Source organism: Oncorhynchus gorbuscha, unplaced genomic scaffold (genome assembly GCF_021184085.1).
Source record: "Oncorhynchus gorbuscha isolate QuinsamMale2020 ecotype Even-year unplaced genomic scaffold, OgorEven_v1.0 Un_scaffold_2157, whole genome shotgun sequence".
NCBI lineage: Eukaryota > Metazoa > Chordata > Actinopteri > Salmoniformes > Salmonidae > Oncorhynchus > Oncorhynchus gorbuscha.
The window spans coordinates 56192-77188 of NW_025746737.1; the positions used below are offsets into that span (position 1 = coordinate 56192).

The 20997-nt window shown below is 45.4% G+C and overlaps 1 pseudogene; it reads left to right on the top strand.

The window, feature by feature from the left end:
* The window catches only part of LOC124025068, a 34796-nt pseudogene extending 18781 nt beyond the window's left edge, over positions 1-16015 (top strand).
* The last annotated feature ends 4982 nt before the right edge of the window (positions 16016-20997 follow it).

Here is a 20997-nt window from a genome sequence, read left to right on the forward strand (position 1 = left end):
CTGTCCCCTTTGTCCCAGCATTTAAACACTACCGATAGCTGTCCCCTTTTGACTGGGTATTTAAATACTACCGATAGCTGTCCCCCTTTGTCCCAGCATTTAAATACTACCGATAGCTGTCCCCCTTGTCCCAGCATTTAAATACTACCGATAGCTGTCCCCTTTGACTGGGTATTTAAACACTACCGATAGCTGTCCCCTTGACTGGGCATTTAAATACTACCGATAGCTGTCCCCCTTTGACTGGGCATTTAAATACTACCGATAGCTGTCCCCCTTTGACTGGGCATTTAAATACTACCGATAGCTGTCCCCCTTTGACTGGGTATTTAAACACTACCGATAGCTGTCCCCCTTTGACTGGGCATTTAAATACTACCGATAGCTGTCCCCCTTTGACTGGGCATTTAAATACTACCGATAGCTGTCCCCCTTTGACTGGGCATTTAAATACTACCGATAGCTGTCCCCCTTGACTGGGCATTTAAATACTACCGATAGCTGTCCCCCTTTGACTGGGCATTTAAATACTACCGATAGCTGTCCCCTTTGACTGGGCATTTAAATACTACCGATAGCTGTTCCCCTTGTCCCCTGCATTTAAATACTACCGATAGCTGTCCCCTTTTGACTGGGCATTTAAATACTACCGATAGCTGTCCCCCTTTTGACTGGGCATTTAAATACTACCGATAGCTGCCCCCCTTTTGACTGGTCAGAATTCTCCTTACATTGGCTGCGCTCTACACACTGTGTGTAACGTGTGTGTAACGTATGTGTAATGTATGTAATGTGTGTGTTGTCCCACAGCGGGAGCTCCTAACCAGAGCCAGAAGTGAAGAGATGGGGAGGAGTGTACCAGGTCTGCCTGTTGGCTGGATGAAGGTAAAAACAAACACTTAACTGACATCTCAAACTATTCAACTTTTTAGTTTCTTGATGTTTAAAGAGAACTGCTAAGTAGCCAGCAAGGGGGGGAAAGCATTGAAGTGTACATATTCTATCAGTGTAATGATTAACTACATCACATGCAAATACGATGGAGAATGTTTTCACACACAACCATCTGTTCTGGGAAAAAGAAAATGGAGGACGAAATAAACTCTCCCCTCTCCTCTCTATCCTCTCTACACCAGTTCTTGGATACGGTAACCGGTACCTACCGTTACTACCATTCCCCAACCAACCGGGTGCACCGCTACCCCTGAGGTCAGCGTGCCCCAGACGCCCCCTCCACCCCTCCTACGGCCAAACAGAAGCAGCCTCGCCCGCTGAGCCAGACCAGACCATGGACCGTGACCAGGAGCAGTCCAAACTGAAACGTTCCTATTCTTCTCCAGACATCAGCCAGGACCTGAGGGAGGAGGGGCTAAAGAAGGTTACCGCCCCTATAACTGCAGCCACGCGCCCAACCTTTAACAGGGAAACCAAGTAGGTGACATCATCGTCACATGGATATGGGCCTGGTCAATATATACGTTTCACTCACTCAGATTAAGCCTACTACTGGACTAAAAAGCTATTTTTCAATGACAAATAAATATGTTTTTAAATCCTGGGGTGTATTCATTAGTTGGATTCCGTTGCAAAGCGTTTTGTCTGTTACGAAACGTTTTTCCAACGGAAACCGTTTACCGTTTTACTCTAGGAACCAAACGGAAGCCAACAGAGAAAACAGAACGAAACTGGGAGGGACCTAGCTGAAATGTCCAATCGAAACACTTTCCGTTACAAAATGTTTTGCAGCAGACACCGAATCCGACTAATGAATACACCCCTCGACTACAACTTAACCTGAGTCTGGGGTTAAAATCAACCCTTGGTCTAAATTGAATTTAAATGTTTCTAGATCATTTGGATTCATGGATATTATATAAAAATATATACTATTGGATTATGACAACTTGATTTAAAAGGTTTGAGTCTCCATAAGTATTTAATTTCTGTATGAAAGTTGACGACGTCACAGAAGCCGTTTTGTAATGTTTATTTGGCGGTACTGTGTGTAACTTGTCACTGCCGTCCGTCCCCCAGACCGTCCACCGCTAGCGTCTACACCAAGGTGGAGATCGCCCGCCCGTCTGCGGCTAAGATCCGCAACCTGAACCCTGTGTTCGGCGGTCTCGGCGCCTCGCTCACCGGCCTGCGTAACCTCGGTAACACCTGCTACATGAACTCCATCCTGCAGTGTCTCTGCTCTGCAACATCAACAGGTCAGTCATGTAGTGGTAATGATAATGTAGTGGTTTATAATGGCCATGGTCGACTACTTCAACAAGAACCTCTATCAGGAGGATATCAACAGGTCAGTCATGTAGTGGTAATGATAATGTAGTGGTTTATAATGTAACACCCCGGCCATGGTCGACTACTTCAACAAGAACCTCTATCAGGAGGATATCAACAGGTCAGTCATGTAGTGGTAATGATAATGTAGTAATGATAATGTAGTGGTTTATAATGTAACACCCCGGCCATGGTCGACTACTTCAACAAGAACCTCTATCAGGAGGATATCAACAGGTCAGTCATGTAGCGGTAATGATAATGTAGTAATGATAATGTAGTGGTTTATAATGTAACACCCCGGCCATGGTCGACTACTTCAACAAGAACCTCTATCAGGAGGATATCAACAGGTCAGTCATGTAGTGGTAATGATAATGTAGTAATGATAATGTAGTAATAACACTTCAACAAGAATTACTACCAAGATAAGAGAATCATACATATACAGCTAACTCTCTGTCTCTCTCTCTCTCTCTCTCTCTCTCTCTCTGTAAGAGTCTCTGTCTCTGTCTCTGTCTCTGTCTCTCTGTCTCTGTCTCTGTCTCTGTCTCTGTCTCTCTCTCTCTCTCTCTCTCTCTCTCTCTCTCTCTCTCTCTCTCTCTCTCTCTCTCTCTGTCTCTCTGTCTCTCTGTCTCTCTCTCTCTCTCTCTCTCTCTCTCTGTCTCTCTCTCTCTCTCTCTCTCTCTGTCTGTCTCTCTGTCTCTCTCTCTCCCACCCTCCTCTCTGTCTCTCTCTCTCTCTCTCTCCCACCTCTCCTCTCTCTCTCTCTCTCTCTCTCTCTCTCTCCCACTCTCTCCTTCTGTCTCTCTCTCTCTCTCTCTCCTTCTGTCTCTCTCTCTGTCACTCTCTGTCTCTCTCTCTCTCTGTCTCTCTCTCTCTCTCCCACCCTCCTTCTGTCTCTCTTTTCTCTCTGTCTCTCCTCCCTCCTCCGTCTGTCTCTGTCTCTCTCTCTCGTCTCTCTCTCTCTCTCTCTCTGTGTCACTCCCCCCGACAGGGCAAACATCCTGGGTCACCGAGGCGAGGTGGCAGAGGAGTTTGGTGTGATCATGAAGGCTCTCTGGTCAGGCCTGTATAAGTGTATCAGCCCCGTGACTTTAAGGTCACTATAGGGAAGATCAATGAATCCTTCTCTGGCCATGAACAACAGGACTCCCAGGAGCTGCTGCTCTTCCTTATGGACGGACTCCACGAGGACCTCAACAAGGTGGGGAGACCGGAAAGTCTCGGACAGGAGAAAAGTCATTAACAAGGAACATAGTGTGAACATTACCTAGAGTTGTATTGAGGAGATGGTCTGAGGAGAGAGGAGAGGAGATCTCTCTGTGGGGAGAGAGGAGAGGAGGGAGAGAGGAGAGGGAGATGGGTGGGGAGAGAGGAGAGGAGATGGTGTGGAGAGAGGAGAGGAGATGGTGTGGGGAGAGAGGAGAGGAGATGGTGTGGGGAGAGAGGAGAGGAGATGGTGTGGGGAGAGAGGAGAGGAGATGGTGTGGGGAGAGAGGAGAGGAGATGGTGTGGGGAGAGAGGAGAGGAGATGGTGTGGGGAGAGAGGAGAGGAGAATGTGGGGAGAGAGGAGAGGAGATGGTGGGGAGAGAGGAGAGGGGAGATGTGGGGGAGAGAGGAGAGGAGATGGTGAGAGGGAGAGAGGAGAGGAGATGGTGTGGAGAGAGGAGATGGTGTGGAGAGAGGAGATGGTGTGGGAGAGGAGATGGTGTGGGGAGAGGAGATGGTGTGGGGAGAGAGATGGTGTGGGGAGATGGTGGGGAGAGAGGAGAGGAGATGGTGTGGGGGAGCTGAGATGGTGTGGGGAGAGGAGATGGTGGGGAGAGGAGAGGGGGAGAGGAGATGGCGTGGGGAGAGGAGATGGCGTGGGGAGAGGAGATGGTGTGGGGGAGAGATGGCGTGGGGAGAGGAGATGGCGTGGGGAGAGGAGATGGCGTGGGGAGGAGATGGCGTGGGGAGAGGAGATGCGTGGGGGAGAGGAGATGGCGGGGGAGAGGAGATGGCGTGGGGAGAGGAGAGATGGGTGGGGAGAGGAGATGGCGTGGGGAGAGGAGATGGCGTGGGGAGAGGAGATGGCGTGGGGAGAGGAGATGGGGGGGGAGGAGATGGCGTGGGGAGAGGAGATGGCGTGGGGAGAGGAGATGGCGGGGGAGAGGAGATGTGGGGGAGAGGAGAGGAGATGGCGTGGGGAGAGAGGAGAGGAGATGGCGTGGGGAGAGAGGAGAGGAGATGGCGTGGGGAGAGAGGAGAGGAGATGGCGTGGGGGAGAGAGGAGATGGTGGAGGAGGAGATGGTGAGAGGAGAGGAGATGGTGAGAGGAGATGAGATGGAGAGAGGAGAGGAGAGGAGATGGTGGGGGAGAGAGGAGATGGTGTGGGGAGAGAGGAGATGGTGTGGGGAGAGAGGAGATGGTGTGGGGAGAGAGGAGATGGTGTGGGGAGGGAGGAGATGGTGTGGGGAGGGAGGAGATGGTGGGGAGGAGGAGAGGAGATGGGGAGGAGGAGAGAGGAGATGGTGTGGGAGAGGAGATGGTGTGGGGAGAGGAGATGGTGTGGGGAGAGGAGATGGGTGAGGAGAGGAGATGGTGTGAGGAGAGGAGATGGTGTGAGGAGAGGAGATGGGAGATGGGAGAGGAGATGGTGTGAGAGGAGATGTGAGGAGAGGAGATGGTGTGAGGAGAGGAGATGGTGTGAGGAGAGGAGATGGTGTGAGGAGAGGAGATGGGGAGGGAGGAGAGGAGATGGGGGAGGGAGGAGAGGAGATGGTGAGAGGAGATGAGATGGAGAGAGGAGAGGAGATGGTGAGAGGAGATGAGATGGTGTGAGGAGAGAGGAGAGGAGATGGTGTGAGGAGAGAGGAGAGGAGATGGTGTGAGGAGAGAGGAGAGGAGATGGTGTGAGGAGAGAGGAGAGGAGATGGTGTGAGAGAGAGGAGAGGAGATGGCGTGGGGAGAGAGGAGAGGAGATGGCGTGGGGAGAGAGGAGAGGAGATGGCGTGGGGAGAGAGGGAGAGGAGATGGCGTGGGGAGAGAGGAGAGGAGATGGCGTGGGAGAGAGGAGAGGAGATGGCGTGGGGAGAGAGGAGAGGAGATGGCGTGGGGAGAGAGAGAGGAGATGGCGGGGGGAGAGGAGGAGGTGATGGCGTGGGGGAGAGAGGAGAGGAGGTGGTGGCGTGGGGAGAGAGGAGAGGAGGTGGTGTGGGGAGAGAGGAGAGGAGGTGGTGGTGTGGGGAGAGAGGAGAGGAGGTGGTGTGGGGAGAGAGGAGTTGTAATGAGATGGTCCTCTGTCTGTCTCTGTCCATGGTGTCTGTCCTCTGTCTCTCTGTCCATGTTGTAATGACCTGTCCTCTGTCTGTCTCTGTCCATGTTGTAATGACCAGTCCTCTGCCTCTCCATGTTGTAATGACCTGTCCTCTGTCTCTCCATGTTGTAATGACCTGTCCTCTGTCTGTCTCTGTCCATGTTGTATGACCTGTCCTCTGTCTCTCTCTGAAGGCTGCTAACCGTAAGGGTTACATAGAGGAGGAGAATGACGATCTGGACGACCAGCGGGCTGCTGACCAGGCCTGGACCAAACACAAGCTGCTCAACGAGTCTGTCATCGTAGCGCTGTTCCAGGGTCAGTTTAAGAGCACAGTTCAGTGTCTCACCTGCCACAGGAAGTCCCGCACCTTCGAGACCTTTATGTACCTGACCCTGCCGCTGGCCTCCACCAACAAGTGTTCCCTGCAAGTAAGACAACACCTGTGTTTACACATACGGCTCTTCCAAATCAATACCCTTTTCTGATATTTTAAGTAGAAATTGGTCAAAAATATAGCATTTTATAAGCCTGTTATATTAAATTAAGGGCCCATATGGAAAATTCAATAAATAAGTACTTTTTTTTTTTCAATTTAAAGTTTTATTAAGTCTTCTTGTTTTTCAATCAACCAACAAAACACATTCCACATTCACAGATGTGACAGGCTTTAAAAAAAAGTTTAAATATATAATAATAATCATTTAAAAAATACAATTAAAATAAAAGATTTTAGAATAATAATATATATATTTTTATATGAATAAAAAGGAGCTGAAGTGCCACAGCGTTTTGACATGTCCCTTTGTGCATCTTTCTGACTTGTAGGAAGATTAGAACCCAGTTCATTTCCCCATCAGGGTAAAGCCCTGGTGATTCTGTATCTTTCTGACTTGTAGGAAGATTAGAACCCAGTTCATTTCCCCATCAGGGTAAAGCCCTAGTTATTCTGCATCTTTCTGGTTATTCTGCACCATGTCCTACTGTCCTGAAGCTGTCTAATCTAACCATGTCCAACTGTCCTGAAGCTGTCTAATCTAACCATGTCCTACTGTCCTGAAGCTGTCTAATCTAACCATGTCCTACTGTCCTGAAGCTGTCTAATCTAACCATGTCCTACTGTCCTGAAGCTGTCTAATCTAACCATGTCCTACTGTCCTGAAGCTGTCTAATCTAACCATGTCCTACTGTCCTGAAGCTGTCTAATCTAACCATGTCCAACTGTCCTGAAGCTGTCTAATCTAACCATGTCCTACTGTCCTGAAGCTGTCTAATCTAACCATGTCCTACTGTCCTGAAGCTGTCTAATCTAACCATGTCCTACTGTCCTGAAGCTGTCTAATCTAACCATGTCCTACTGTCCTGAAGCTGTCTAATCTAACCATGTCCTACTGTCCTGAAGCTGTCTAATCTAACCATGTCCTACTGTCCTGAAGCTGTCTAATCTAACCATGTCCTACTGTCCTGAAGCTGTCTAATCTAACCATGTCCTACTGTCCTGAAGCTGTCTAATCTAATCTAACCATGTCCTACTGTCCTGAAGCTGTCTAATCTAACCATGTCCAACTGTCCTGAAGCTGTCTAATCTAACCATGTCCTACTGTCCTGAAGCTGTCTAATCTAACCATGTCCAACTGTCCTGAAGCTGTCTAATCTAACCATGTCCTACTGTCCTGAAGCTGTCTAATCTAACCATGTTCTACTGTCCTGAAGCTGTCTAATCTAACCATGTCCTACTGTCCTGAAGCTGTCTAATCTAACCATGTCCTACTGTCCTGAAGCTGTCTAATCTAACCATGTCCTACTGTCCTGAAGCTGTCTAATCTAACATGTCCACTGTCCTGTGTTCCAGGACTGTCTAATCTAACCATGTCCTACTGTGTGTTCCAGGACTGTCTAATCTAACCATGTCCAACTGTCCTGAAGCTGTCTAATCTAACCATGTCCTACTGTCCTGAAGCTGTCCAATCTAACCATGTCCTACTGTCCTGAAGCTGTCTAATCTAACCATGTCCTACTGTCCTGAAGCTGTCTAATCTAACCATGTCCTACTGTGTGTTCCAGGACTGTCTAATCTAACCATATCCTACTGTGTGTTCCAGGACTGTCTAATCTAACCATGTCCTACTGTGTGTTCCAGGACTGTCTAATCTAACCATGGCCTACTGTCCTGAAGCCGTCTAATCTAACCATGTCCTACTGTGTGTTCCAGGACTGTCTAATCTAACCATGTCCTACTGTGTGTTCCAGGACTGTCTAATCTAACCATGTCCTACTGTGTGTTCCAGGAACGTCTATTCTAACCATGTCCTACTGTGTTCCAGGAACTTCTAATCTAACCATGAAGCTGTCTAATCTAACCATGTCCTACTGTCCTGAAGCTGTCTAATCTAACCATGTCCTACTGTCCTGAAGCTGTCTAATCTAACCATGTCCTACTGTCCTGAAGCTGTCTAATCTAACCATGTCCAACTGTCCTGAAGCTGTCTAATCTAACCATGTCCTACTGTGCTGTTCCATGTCCAACTGTCCTGAAGCTGTCTAATCTAACCATGTCCTACTGTCCTGTGTTCCAGGAACTGTCTAATCTAACCATGTTCTACTGTCCTGAAGCTGTCTAATCTAACCATGTCCTACTGTCCTGAAGCTGTCTAATCTAACCATGTCCTACTGTCCTGAAGCTGTCTAATCTAACTGTGTGTTCCATGTCTAATCTAACCATGTCCTACTGTGTGTTCCAGGACTGTCTAATCTAACCATGTCCTACTGTCCAGGAAGCTGTCTAATCTAACCATGTCCTACTGTCCTGAAGCTGTCTAATCTAACTGTCCAGACTGTCTAATCTAACCTGTCCTGCTGTGTGTTCCAGGACTGTAATCTAACCATGTCCTACTGTCCTGTCTAATCTAACCATGTCCTACTGTGTGTTCCAGGACTGTCTAATCTAACCATGTCCTACTGTGTGTTCCAGGACTGTCTAATCTAACCATGTCCTACTGTGTGTTGTCTATTTAACCATGTCCTACTGTGTTCCAGGAACTTCTAATCTAACCATGTCCTACTGTCCTGAAGCTGTCTAATCTAACCATGTCCTACTGTTCCCTGTCTAATCTAACCAAGCCGTCTAATCTAACCATGTCCTACTGTCCTGAAGCTGTCTAATCTAACCATGTCCTACTGTCCTGAAGCTGTCTAATCTAACCATGTCCTACTGTGTGTTCCAGGACTGTCTAATCTAACCATGTCCTACTGTGTGTTCCAGGACTGTCTAATCTAACCATGTCCTACTGTGTGTTCCAGGACTGTCTAATCTAACCATGTCCTACTGTGTGTTCCAGGACTGTCTAATCTAACCATGTCCTACTGTGTGTTCCAGGACTGTCTAATCTAACCCTGTCCTACTGTCCTGAAGCTGTCCAATCTAACCATGTCCTACTGTGTGTTCCAGGACTGTCTAATCTAACCATGTCCTACTGTCCTGAAGCCGTCTAATCTAACCATGTCCTACCCTGTGTTCCAGGACTGTCTAATCTAACCATGTCCTACTGTCCTGCAGCCGTCTAATCTAACCATGTCCTACTGTCCTGAAGCCGTCTAATCTAACCATGTCCTACTGTGTGTTCCAGGACTGTCTAATCTAACCATGTCCTACTGTGTGTTCCAGGACTGTCTAATCTAACCATGTCCTACTGTGTGTTCCAGGACTGTCTAATCTAACCATGTCCTACTGTCCTGAAGCTGTCTAATCTAACCATGTCCTACTGTGTGTTCCAGGACTGTCTAATCTAACCATGTCCTACTGTGTGTTCCAGGACTGTCTAATCTAACCATGGCCTACTGTCCTGAAGCTGTCTAATCTAACCATGTCCTACTGTGTGTTCCAGGACTGTCTAATCTAACCATGTCCTACTGTGTGTTCCAGGACTGTCTAATCTAACCATGTCCTACTGTCCTGAAGCTGTCTAATCTAACCATGTCCTACTGTGTGTTCCAGGACTGTCTAATCTAACCATGTCCTACTGTGTGTTCCAGGACTGTCTAATCTAACCATGTCCTACTGTCCTGAAGCTGTCCAATCTAACCATGTCCTACCCTGTGTTCCAGGACTGTCTAATCTAACCATGTCCTACTGTGTGTTCCAGGACTGTCTAATCTAACCATGTCCTACCCTGTGTTCCAGGACTGTCTAATCTAACCATGTCCTACTGTGTGTTCCAGGACTGTCTAATCTAACCATGTCCTACCCTGTGTTCCAGGACTGTCTAATCTAACCATGTCCTACTGTCCTGAAGCTGTCTAATCTAACCATGTCCTACCCTGTGTTCCAGGACTGTCTAATCTAACCATGTCCTACTGTGTGTTCCAGGACTGTCTAATCTAACCATGTCCTACTGTGTGTTCCAGGACTGTCTACTCTAACCATGTCCTACTGTGTGTTCCAGGACTGTCTAATCTAACCATGTCCTACTGTCCTGAAGCTGTCTAATCTAACCATGTCCTACTGTGTGTTCCAGGACTGTCTAATCTAACCATGTCCTACTGTGTGTTCCAGGACTGTCTACTCTAACCATGTCCTACTGTGTGTTCCAGGACTGTCTAATCTAACCATGTCCTACTGTGTGTTCCAGGACTGTCTAATCTAACCATGTCCTACCCTGTGTTCCAGGACTGTCTAATCTAACCATGTCCTACCCTGTGTTCCAGGACTGTCTAATCTAACCATGTCCTACCCTGTGTTCCAGGACTGTCTAATCTAACCATGTCCTACCCTGTGTTCCAGGACTGTCTGAAGTTGTTTTCTAAGGAGGAGAAGATGACCGACCAGAACAAGGTGTTCTGTCGACACTGTAAAGCTCTCAGAGACTCCGTCAAGAAACTGGAGATCTGGAAGGTTCCGCCCATCATACTGGTTCACCTTAAACGGTACCTACTGACCACACACATGACCGAGACACACACACACACACACACACACACACACACACACACACACACACACACACACACACACACACACACACACACACACACACACACACACACACACACACACACAGATAACGGTGTGTATTAACCCCAGTACTGCCGTCTGTTGTAGGTTCTCGTACGAGGGCCGTTGGAAGCAGAAGCTGCAGACCACAGTAGACTTCCCTCTGGAGAACCTGGACCTCAGTCAGTATGTCATCGGACCCAGACTCGGCCTCAAGAGATACAACCTGTTTGGAGTGTCTGTGAGTACTGTACAGCACCCGCCTGGAGACACTGTGGGTCAAACACTTTACTGTGCCGTCTTCTGGTCCCGTGTGGCTCGGTTGGTAGAGCATGGGGTCTTGTATCGACAGGGGGTTCCATTCCCCCAGTGGTCACTCATGGGGCGACAGGGTAGCCTTGTGGTTAGAGAGTTGGACTAGTAACCGGAAGGTTGCCTAGTGGTTAGAGCGTTGGACTAGTAACCGAAGGTTGCAAGTTCAAACCCCCGAGCTGACAAGGTACAAAATCTGTCGTTCTGCCCCTGAACAGGCACTTAACCCAATGTTCCTAGGCCGTCATTGAAAATAAGAATTTGTTCTTAACTGACTTGCCTGGTTAAATAAAGGTAAAACAAAATAAATACCAAAATGTATGCCCCCCATCAACTACTGCCTTTTAGGTAAATTACATGCGCCATATATACTAAAGTACGTGAACACCCCTTCAGATTGGTGGATTGTGCTATTTCAGCCACACTCGTTTCTGACGGGTGTATAAAATTGAGTACACAGCCACGCAATCTCCATAGACAAACATTGGCGGTAGACTGGCCATCCTGAAGAGGTCAGTGACTTTCAACGTGGCACCGTCATAGGATGCCACCTTTCCAACAAGTCAGTTCGTCAAATCACTGCCCTAATAGAGCTGTCCCGGTCCAACTGTAAGTGCTGTTATTGTGAAGTGGAAACGTCTAGGAGCAACAACGGCTCAGCCGCGAAGTGGTAGGTCACAAGCTCACAGAACGGGACCACCAAGTGCTGAAGCGAGTAAAAATTGTCTGTTCTCGGTTGCAACACTCACTACCAAGTTCCAAACTGCCTCTGGAGGCAACGTCGGCACAAGAACTGTTCGTCAGGAGCTTCATGAAATGTGTTTCCATGGCCGAGCAGCCGCACACAAGCCTAAGATCACAGTGGGTAATGCCAAACGTCGGCTGGAGGGTGTAAAGCTCGCCGCCAATGGACTCTGGAGCAGTGGAAATGCATTCTCTGGAGTGATGACTCACGCTTCACCATCTGGCAGTCCGACAGACAAATCTGGGTTTGGCGGATGCCAGGAGAACCCTACCTGTCCGAATGCATGGTGCCAACTGTAAAGTTTGGTGGAGGAGAAATAATGGTCTGGGCCTGTTTTTCATTGTTCGGGCCCCTTAGTTCCAGTGAAGGAAAATTTTAACGCTACAGCATACAATTACTTTCTAGACTAGAGACTGTGCTTCCAACTTTGTGGCAACAGTTTGCACAAAGTGAGGATCATACAGAAATTGTTTGTCAAGATCTGTGTGGAAGTACTTGACTGGCCTGCACAGAGCCCTGCCCTCAACCTCATCGAACACCTTTGGGATGAATTGGAACGCCGACTGCGAGTCAGGCCTAATCTCCCAACAGTGCACGACCTCACTAATGCTATCGAGGTTGAATGGAAGCAAGTCCCCCGCAGGAATGTTCCAACATCCAGTGGAAAGTCTTCCCGGAAGAGTGAAGGCTGTTATAGCAGCAAAAGGGGGGACCAACTCCATATTAACGACTGTGATTTTGTAATGAGATGTTTGAAGAGCTTTTGATACTTTTGATCATGTAGTGTATATTAATGACACATAATTCATCAGTGCTTGACTTATTACAATGGATCCAATGGAAAAAGTCCCCAAACTCCAAGCTTTGAAAGGATTGGACATGTACTTCACCAGGTCTGAAGGAGTTGTCCTTCGCCAGGTCTGAAGGAGTTGTCCTTCGCCAGGTCTGAAGGAGTTGTCCTTCGCCAGGTCTGAAGGAGTTGTCCTTCGCCAGGTCTGAAGGAGTTGTCCTTCGCCAGGTCTGAATGAGTTGTCCTTCGCCAGGTCTGAAGGAGTTGTCCTTCGCCAGGTCTGAAGGAGTTGTCCTTCGCCAGGTCTGAAGGAGTTGTCCTTCGCCAGGTCTGAAGGAGTTGTCCTTCGCCAGGTCTGAAGGAGTTGTCCTTCGCCAGGTCTGAAGGAGTTGTCCTTCGCCAGGTCTGAAGGAGTTATCAGATTTATTATCTCAATGTTTTGTGATATCTGTTTTGTATGTATTTGTGTATGTCTGTGTATATACAGTACCAGTCAAAAGTTTGGACAAACCTACTCATTCAAGGGTTTTTCTTTATTTTTTTCTACATTGCAGAATAATAGTGAAGACATCAAAACTATGAAATAACACATATGGAATCATGTAGTAACCAAAAAAAGTGGTAAACAAATCAAACTACATTTGAGATTCTTCAAAGTAGCCACCCTTTGCCTTGATGACAGTTTTGCACATTTACATTCTTCAACCAGCTTCATAAGGAATGAATTTCCAACAGTCTTGAAGGAGTTCCCACATATGCTGAGCAGTTGTTGACTGCTTTTCCTTCACTCTGCCAAACTCATCCCAAACCATCTCATTTGGGTTGAGGTCAGGTGATTGTGGAGGCCATGTCATCTGAAGCAGCACCATCACTCCCCTTCTTGGTCAAATAGCCCTTACACAGCCTGGAGGTGTGTTGGATCATTGTCCTGTTGAACATCAAAAGATAGTCCCACTAAGCGCTAATCGGATGGGATGGTGTATCACTGCAGAATGACGTGGTAGCCATGCTGGTTAAGTGTGCCTTGAATTCTAAATAAATCACTGTGTCACCAGCAAAGTACCCCACTCCATCTCCTCCATGCTTCACGGTGGGAACCACACATGTTGAGATCATCCTCACCTATTCTGTGTCTCACAAAGACACGGCGGTTGGAACCAAAAATCTCAGATTTCTACCCATCAGACCAAAGGACAGATTTCCACAGGTCTAATGTCCATTGCTCGTGTTTCTTGGCCAAAGCAAGTCTCTTATTGGTGTCCTTTAGTAGTGGTTTCTTGGCCAAAGCAAATCTCTTATTGGTGTCCTTTTAGTACTGGTTTCTTGGCCAAAGCAAGTCTCTTATTGGTGTCCTTTAGTAGTGGTTTCTTGGCCAAAGCAAGTCTCTTATTGGTGTCCTTTAGTAGTGGTTTCTTGGCCAAAGCAAGTCTCTTATTGGTGTCCTTTTAGTAGTGGTTTCTTGGCCAAAGCAAGTCTCTTATTGGTGTCCTTTTAGTAGTGGTTTCTTGGCCAAAGCAAGTCTCTTATTGGTGTCCTTTTAGTAGTGGTTTCTTGGCCAAAGCAAGTCTCTTATTGGTGTCCTTTTAGTAGTGGTTTCTTGGCCAAAGCAAGTCTCTTATTGGTGTCCTTTTAGTAGTGGTTTCTTGGCCAAAGCAAGTCTCTTATTGGTTTCCTTTTAGTAATGGTTTCTTGGCCAAAGCAAGTCTCTTATTGGTGTCCTTTTAGTAGTGGTTTCTTGGCCAAAGCAAGTCTCTTATTGGTGTCCTTTTAGTAGTGGTTTCTTGGCCAAAGCAAGTCTCTTATTGGTGTCCTTTAGTAGTGGTTTCTTGGCCAAAGCAAGTCTCTTATTGGTGTCCTTTTAGTAGTGGTTTCTTGGCCAAAGCAAGTCTCTTATTGGTGTCCTTTAGTAGTGGTTTCTTGGCCAAAGCAAGTCTCTTATTGGTGTTATTTTAGTAATGGTTTCTTGGCCAAAGCAAGTCTCTTATTGGTGTCCTTTTAGTAGTGGTTTCTTGGCCAAAGCAAGTCTCTTATTGGTGTCCTTTTAGTAGTGGTTTCTTGGCCAAAGCAAGTCTCTTATTGGTGTCCTTTAGTAGTGGTTTCTTGGCCAAAGCAAGTCTCTTATTGGTGTCCTTTTAGTGGTTTCTTGGCCAAAGCAAGTCTCTTATTGGTGTCCTTTTAGTAGTGGTTTCTTTGCGGCAAAGCCATGAAGGCTTGATTCATGTACTCTCCTCTGAACAGTTGCTGTTGAACTCTGTGAAGCATTTATTTGGGCTGCAATCTGAGGCTGGTAACTCTAAGGAAGGGTCTTCCTTTCCTGTGGCGGTCCTCATGAGAGCCAGTTTCATCATTAGCTCTTGAGGGTTTTTGTGACTGCACTTGAAGAAACTGTCAAAGTTCTTGAAATTTGCCGTATAGACTGACATTCATGTCTTGATGGAATGATGGACTGTTGTTTTTCTTTGCTTATTTGAGCTGTTCTTGCCATAATATGGACTTGGTATTTTACCAATTAGAGCTACCTTCTGTATACCACCCCTAACTTGCCACAACACAACTGTTTGGCTCAAACGCATTAAGAAGGAAAGAAATTCCACAAATTAACTTTTAACAAGGCACACCTGTTAATTGAAATGCATTCCAGGTGACTACCTCATGAAGCTGGTTGAGAGAATGCTAAGACTGTGCAAAGCTGTTATCAAGGCAAAGGGTGGCTACTTTGAAGAATATTAAATAGAAAATATATTGTGGTTTAACACTTTTTTGGGGGGGTTGCTACATGATTCTATGTGTTATTTCATAGTTTTGATGTCTCCAGTATTATTCTACAATGTAGCACATAGTAAACATCAATAAAAACCCTCGACTCAGGAGGTGTGTGTGTTTGTGTGTTTTTGTGTGTGTGTGTGTGTGTGTGTAAACAGGATGTTAAACCCTATGTCCTTCCCCTCTGTAACAGAACCATTATGGCGGTCTGGATGGGGGTCACTACACAGCCTACTGTAAGAACGCCATGAAACAGCGCTGGTACAAGTTTGACGACCACGAGGTCTCCGAAATCTCCACCTCCACCGTCAAGTCCTCCGCAGCGTACATCTTCTTCTTCTCCTCTCTGTGAGAGTCAGAGCTGCAACACTGCCAGGAGCTATGAGGCTACATAAAGGCTACATAAAGGCTACATAAAAGCTAGCTAACATGCAAGCTGCTTTGACTCAGCTTCCTCTGCTGGTGGGAGAAAGGAACTGAACTGGCCATGTTTTTGTTAACTGAACTGAACTGCCAGGGGCCATACTTGTGAACTTTTGCTTAGAGCATGGTTTAAACCATTAGTCTAGAATGGCTGCTATCTGTTTCTCTCAGGCCAACTTGGCCAAATTAGCCACAACGCTAATTAGCCACCACGCTGAGGAAGGCCAGCTAAGTAGATGATTATATCCGAATAAATAAGATAACTTAGAGCCACCATCCAATCACATTTGTTCATGAGGTAAATTTGCTTCCAACTGATTGGTTTAATTTGTGACCCATGGTCTGAATGGAGTTTCCCCAATATATGTTTTGCATGATGCTTCCTTGACTAGGCAAGTGGCATCAAAAAATATATATGATGAAGTTCTGTGTTGTTTCTTATCCATTTAACACACATCCATGTACTTTTCAATTACAAACGTAGGAGGATTATATTATAACATGTTTGTTATTCATACATTGTCAAAGTGATTTGTTTTTAAGGAGGAAAATCATGGTCTAAGCAGAAGTTCACAAGTATGGCCATGCAAGGTTTGTAGGTGTTGGATAACTGAACTGGTTAGGTTTGGTGGTTTTGGTAGACTGAACTGACAGGTTGAAATGTGGATGTGTGGAAAGAGAGGGACACACTGTAGCGTATGGTGGGTTAGTGACTGGGTGGGTGCAGGAAAGGGAGAGACGCAGGCACTCCGATGCTACAACTCATAGAGGACTCAACAGCTGTTAAAACACAACGTCTATTTATATTAAACCAGAGAGCAGGGAGAGGGTTCCCTGTTCTAATCACCTCAGCTTAAAACCCTGTTCTTAACACAGCAACGTTGTCATTCTGCTAGTTCTGGGTTTCAGTTGAGTCTGTGTGGCGTGGACAGACTTAGTATACACAGACCTGATACACAGACCGTATACACAGACCTGATACACAGACCGTATACACAGACCTTATACACAGACCGTATACACAGACCTTATACACAGACCTTATTTAAGCTTCCATGTACTGTGAATCTTCTAGTGAAGAGTATAGGGACGTTTAGTTAGGGAGACTGACGTTTAGTTAGGGAGACTGACGTTTAGTTAGGGAGACTGACGTTTAGTTAGGGAGACTGACGTTTAGTTAGGGAGACTGACGTTTAGTTAGGGAGACTGACGTTTAGTTAGGGAGACTGACGTTTAGTTTGACGTTTAGTTAGGGAGACCACGTTTAGTTAGGGAGAGCGTTTAGTTAGGGAGGGGAGACTGGCGTTTAGTTAGGGAGACTGGCGTTTAGTTAGGGAGACTGACGTTTAGTTAGGAGACTGACGTTTAGTTAGGAGACTGACGTTTCTTAGGAGACTGACGTTTAGTTCTGGGAGACTGACGTTTAGTTAGGGAGTGAGACTGACGTTTAGTTAGGGAGACTGACGTTTGTTAGGGAGACTGACGTTTAGTTAGGGAGACGGACGTTTGTTAGGGAGACGGACGTTTAGTTACACGGACGTTTGTTAGGGAGACGGACGTTTAAGTTAGGGAGACTGGACGTTTAGTTAGGGAGACTGACGTTTAGTTAGGGAGACTGACGTATAGTTAGGGAGACTGACGTATAGTTAGGGAGACTGACGTATAGTTAGGGAGACTGACGTTTAGTTAGGGAGACTGACGTTTAGTTAGGGAGACTGACGTTTAGTTAGGGAGACTGACGTTTAGTTAGGGAGACTAACGTTCAGGGACGTTTAGTGTGACGTACACGGCCTTCGAAAAGTTTTCAGGCCCCTTGACTTTTTCCACATTTTATTACGTTACAGCCAATGTATTGAATTGTTTTTTCTCCTCATTAATCTACACACAATAACGCATAATGACATCACAATACCCCATAATGACATCACAATACCCCATAATGACATCACAATACCCCATAATGACATCACAATACCCCATAATGACATCACAATACCCCATAATGACAAAGCAATAACCCATAATGACAAAGCAAAAACAGATTTTTATAAATGTTTGCTAATTTATTCAAAATAAATAAGTATTTACATAAGTATTCAGACCCTTTACTCAGTACTTTGTTGAAGCACCTTTGGCAGCGATTACAGCCTCGTGTCTTCCTGGGTATGACGCTACAAGCTTGGCACACCTGTATTTGGGGAGTTTCTCCCATTCTTCTCCTCTCAGGTTCTGTCAGGTTGTGTGGGGAGCGTTGCTGCACAGTTATTTTCAGGTCTCTCCAGAGATGTTCAATCAGATTCAAGTCCAGGCTCTGGCTGGGCCACTCAAGGACATTTAGAGACATGTCCGAATGCCACTACTGCGTTGTCTTCGCTGTGTACTTAGGGTCGTTGTCCTGTTGGAAGGTGAACCTTTGCCCCCAGTCTGAGGTCCTGAGTGCTCTGGAACAGGTTTTCATTAAGGATCTCTCTAGTCTCCCAGTCCCTGCCGCTGAAAAACATCCCCACAGTATGATGCTGCCACCACCAGGATTGTGCCAGGTTTCGTCCAGACGTGATGCTTGGCATTCAGGCCAAAGACCGCAATCGTGGTTTCATCAAACCAGATAATCTTGTTTCTCATGGTCTGAGAGTCTTTAGGTGTCTGTTGGCAAACTCCAAGAGGACTGTCGTGTCTTTTACTGAGGAGTGGCTTCCGTCTGGCCACCCTACCATAAAGGCCTGATTGGTGGTGTGCTACAGAGATGGTTGTCCTTCTGGAAGGTTCTCCCATTTCCACACAGGATCTCTAGAGCTCAGTGACCATCGGGTTCTTGGTCCCCTAAATAAAGTATTTCTGTTTTTTTTATTTGTAATAAATTTGCCAAAATGTCTAAAAATCTGTTTTTGCTTTGTTCTAATAGCGTATTCATTAAAGGAATTAGATTCCTATATGTTTATTAACCAAGTCAAATTAAACACTCAAATTTGAAAGATACTTATTTACATAAAATGGACAGAGGCCAGTCTCAAAATCAATCAATAGCGTTTATTCTCGAGAATACTGATCATGGTACAATTTTACAACAGGTTATAAACTAAAACATGACGTCATAGGTTTTAAACTGTCCTTCCTCCACTCCGATACAACGGCAGTATAGTTCACAAGCCTTCCCACATCGTCCACCACCGGTTAGATAATCTACTACCAGCCCAAGGTCTCTCCTCTCCCTGTGTAGATGAGCATTCTAGCCAGTCTGACGATAAGTTCATTCGTTTCTACCAAGGAACAGACAAGTCTTTGTTCTAATTACACACATTATATTCAGTATATTATAATAAGATTCATACATCCATACAGTAACATAATAGTATTCTGGTTAGTCATAGTTCTGATTGTAATGTATACATAATTTAGTCATTATTGATTTTTAAAAATCCCTTAACAGTATTGTGTGTAGATTGCTGTTTTAATTTCAATCCATTTTAGAATAAGGCTGTACTGTGACAGTGTGGAATAAGGAAAGGGGTCTGAGTACTTTCCGAATGCATTGCATATGGACGTTTAGTTAGGTAGAGTGACTTATCTGTACATACAGTAATATTAACAGCTTTCTCCTGATGTTACACATGAAACACTAAACACATTGTACATGAACATGGTGCCGAGGGGGATTCTCCTCTTCTATTTAAACTCACCAATGATCCTTTTATTTTCTCCTTTTTGAGAGAAGCAGCTGGCATGATTGATGACTTAATTATTTGATAAATGATTATTCTAAACTACATACTTAGTGTGTATCCCAAAATAGCACCCTATCCCCTATATAGTGCCCTACTTTTGACCAAGGCCCTTAGGGTAGTGCACTATTAAGGGAATGGGGTGCACAAGTAGCCTTTTGTGACCGATTGAAAATGGTTGAGCCTGATACTGAGACATAAATCATTAGGCCTAATCAATAATGTAATCTGTAATTTTACTACCCTGGAAAATAACCTCTTCAGCGTACACTAGTCTACTGCACTCCCTTGCTATTAAAAAACGTGTTTTCATCTCAAATACATGACTTTACCTTCAATACCAATGTTGAGATCTATAATCAATACATGACTTACCTTTACCTTCATGATTTTACCTTCAATACCAATGTTAAGGAGATCTGTAATCAATACATGACTTTACCTTCAATACCAATGTTAAGGAGATCTATAATCAATACATGACTTTACCTTCAATACCAATGTTAAGGAGATCTGTAATCAATACATGTATAGGTTAAGCCGTATCAGTTAAATAAAGGTTTTTAAAAATGAAAAAGATACACAATCTGGTTGTCTTGACAACGGCAGCTGATTATTTGTGATTTGTTGATCTTCTGTTGTCCTTTTTTCAACTTGGTCCTGGAATAACCACTTATTGACGAGTGGGGATGTATGAACGCCTATGTTTCTGACATTTAACAACATGTCTCCAGCTGAGTTAGACTGTTTTTCTCAATGTGTTGGGCTGGCTGGTCCCAAGATTATGTTACAACATCACAACAGTCCCAAGATTATGTTACAACATCACAACAGTCCCAAGATTATGTTACAACATCACAACAGTCCCAAGATTATGTTACAACATCAAGATTATGTTACAACATCACAACAGTCAGTCCCAAGATTATGTTACAACATCACAACAGTCCCAAGATTATGTTTACAGTCCAACAGTCTCAAGATTATGTTACAACATCACAACACATGAACATTGTCCCAAGAGCCAAATGATTTCTAAGGTTAAAACCCAAATGGCACCCTATTCCCTACATAGTGCACTACTTTTGACCAGGCCTTGGCACCCTATTCTCATAGTGCACTACTTTTAGTGCACATAGTGCACTACTTTTGACCAGGACCTTGGCACCCTATTCCCTACATAGTGCACTACTTTTGAACGGAACCCTTTGGGTGTCTATTGGAACCCTAGGGTGCCATTTGGGATACATTCTAAAGATAGATCACTCAAGGTAGGTAGGAGTTTCTTCTTACCACAGATCTAGGATCAGATAACTTTATCCCAAATCCTAACTGTTTCCATAAAGGAAACGTAGATAGATCTGAACCTAGGGCAGCGGTTAGGAGCAACATCAACGTCCTCACAGATTGTCTGGAGGAAGCACAAATCACACTTCAGGCCTGTCTTGTAGTAGGAGTACTGATCCTGGATCAGGTCACCCCTCTCCATATAATCCTATTCATTATTATCCAAAAGGAAAAACTGATCTTAGATCAGCTCTCTGAGACACTTAATGAATACTGGCCCAGTAGCCCTCTAAGGGGAGATTAATAGACATCTTAAAAATGACAAAAATAGAAATCACTTAAAACGTCTCTCTGAAAAGCATTTCCTGACATGAAATCA